The sequence below is a fragment of the Castor canadensis genome, chromosome 10 (assembly GCF_047511655.1).
Source record: "Castor canadensis chromosome 10, mCasCan1.hap1v2, whole genome shotgun sequence".
Classification (NCBI taxonomy): domain Eukaryota; kingdom Metazoa; phylum Chordata; class Mammalia; order Rodentia; family Castoridae; genus Castor; species Castor canadensis.
In genome coordinates, this window is record NC_133395.1 from 5,629,333 (window position 1) to 5,632,039 (window position 2,707).

At 43.7% G+C, this 2,707-nt stretch overlaps 1 non-coding gene across 1 annotated transcript; it reads left to right on the top strand.

The window, feature by feature from the left end:
- Window positions 1-886: 886 nt before the first annotated feature.
- LOC141413199 (small nucleolar RNA SNORA13) lies at window positions 887-1,067 on the top strand. Its single transcript, XR_012438007.1, has one exon. It is a non-coding gene; the product is annotated as a small nucleolar RNA SNORA13 (small nucleolar RNA).
- Window positions 1,068-2,707: the final 1,640 nt, after the last annotated feature.

The window sequence follows — 2,707 nt, forward strand, 5'->3', positions numbered from 1 at the left end:
GCTCATGCCTGCAATCCTAGCTACTCAGGAGGTTGAGATGAAGAGGATCACGGTCTGAGGCAATCCAGTTTGTGATACATTTTTGCACAGGAAATAAATTAGGTACAGGAAATTAACACAGTTGGAAAGAGAAATGAAGCATTTTTTCAGGACAGTGAGCATATGTAAGTTGGAATGGCACAGCACTGAAGATAGCTAACTGTGCTGGGCATACACATTTTAAGAGATGGAAGCCAAGCTCATGTTTTGAATCCTAGGTACTTAGGAGGCTAAGATCAGGAGGTTCACAGTTCCAAACCAGCCCAGGGAAAAAAGTTTGCAAGACCACATCTCCAAAGAAAAAAGCTGGGCAAGGTGGGATGTACCTGTCATCCCAAATATTGAGGAGAAACATAAGAGAGTTCTGGTCCAGACTGGTCTGGGCAAAAAGTGAGACCCTATCAAAATAACCAGAATGGAAAGGGGTGGAGGTATGGTTCAAGCAGAAAAGCCCTTGCTTAGCAATTATGAAGCCCTGAGTTTAAAATCCCAGTATTGCCAAAATAAAAGCTTTGAAAGGAAAAAAAACCTACTAACCTACAATTTTGTATCTAGCAAAATGATTCTTCAAAAGTGATGGAGAAATAAATACTTCCTCAGATAAACCAACACACGAGGAATTTGTTTCCAGGAGACCTATTTTGCAAAAAATATTGAAAGAAGTTCTTGAGAGGGAAGGAAAAGGATGTGGGTCAGACACTCAGATCATTACAAAGAGGAACAAGCAAGAGAAGGAGTGAATGAAGGCTTGCAGGTGTCCTGATATGCCCTTCCTGCTGACAGAGCTGACTGTTACCTGAGCCAGAGGGCTGTGGAAAAAGGACAAGGTTAAGAAATCTCCCACTGTAGCCTTTCTGTCACCTGTTCACTTTTGGCAGCTGGTGAATGTGGTGTGAAAAAAAAGGCATAAATAAATGCTTTGCAGCTTTTCCCACCCTTAAATTTTGGTATATCTTTTTTTCCCTCACTAGTTTACTAATGACGGTAAATTTGGTGTCTTTTGTGTAGGAACTTCATAAGCAACAGTGCATTTTTGAGAGAGAGAGAGAGAGAGAGAGAGAGAGAAGGAGGGAGGGAGAGAGGGAGAGAGAGAAAAACAGAGAAGGAGGGAGAGAAAGAAAGGAAGGAAGGTGGGAAGGAAGGAAGGAGAAAGAAAGAACTAGAGAAAGAAACCTCTCACCATTTGTGTTGGGGAAATGGCTTACTTGAAAGAAGGAAGGAGAAAGAAAGAATTAGAGAAAGAAACCTCTCACCATTTGTGTTGGGGAAATGGCTTACTTAAAAGTCTGTTCCTCATAGATTATACTTACAGAAGTTTCCATATTACCTGTGACAAAGCCACACAGAATCTCCAAATTCACATTTTCTGCCTCATAAATTATCTGAACTATTTGATTCCTGCTGTTTATCAAACTTTAGTTAATTGCAGGCCTTCCCTGAGGACAAAAGCCTTGGAGTGAACCCTCCTCTGGTTCAGCCTGCTTCCCCATACCTACCACACCCACCCTGTGCTTTCCAGACTGCTGTAGTCCTCTTGAAAAGAGACAAGCCCTTTTGCCTAAACTGAGATGTCTGCAGATTTTGTGGTCAGGGCTTCTCCTAACTGAAGAAGGCTTACCCTACACCCTGCTCCCCACCAACCACTGCAATAAAGCCACTGGGAAAAATTCCTCCCACTGAGCCCCAGTCTCTTCCTGATTTCCCACTGCTGCTTCTCCCTCAACTTTGGCCTGGCTCCCTGGCAGAGCCTGCCAAGCTTACACGCCCAACTCTCAGAGATCAGTGAGCCGCTGTCCAGTCTGAGCAAGTCTCTGGGAAGGAAGTCCTCTGTCTTTTAACCTTCACAGAGCTTTTGCTGCCCTGTGTTTTCAGGCATGGGAGCAGTAAACACTCTGCATTCATTCCTGCTGGGATTATCTGTGTGTGTTTTCCCCAGTTAGAAGACATGTTTGCTGCCTTCTTAGTACAGGATTCTTGCCTACTTTCTTAGATAAGCCTTCTGTTGTTGTTTGCGTAGAGGTATAGACTGTTAACCTTGCATAGCATAGGACCTCCGGACATTAGATTCACTTAGACAATTCGGTGATCATTTGTCTTAGGGGAAAAGGTTAAGTAATTTGCATGAACATTTTCTTAAGTTGAATCACAAGATCGCTTTTGGAAGCTAGAGTTCTCCAGATTTGATTGCCAGAGCTATGATGGAATTGTCACCGAATTTGGGCCACTGAGTCTGGGACTAGAAAGCTCTTGCTGGAGAAACAAATCAAGGATGGACAAAGAGGAGATGTGAGCAGGAGCAGGTTTATTTGTGCAAAGCAAAGTGAAAGCAAAGCAAAAGTGCACCCTCTAGTCGGGAGAGGGGCGGGCTCAAGAAGGGGTGCTGCACTGCGGGGTCCGAGGACCTTAAGCTTTTATTGACATGGGGTCATCAGTCCTGGAAAACTGGGTTGATGTGTCATTAGCGGTGGGGGCTGTGGATCAGGAAGGTCCTGCTGTATGATGTGAGTAGTTCTGTGAACCTCAAGCAGGTGGGGATGTTATTCCTTATCAATATCTAACCATCATTCTCAGCCACCAGGTTTCCCCTAACTCTAATATCAAAATTACATGGCATTCCGTAAATTTGATTCTGTATAAAGCTGTTTTGAAAAGCATCTGGATATTCAGG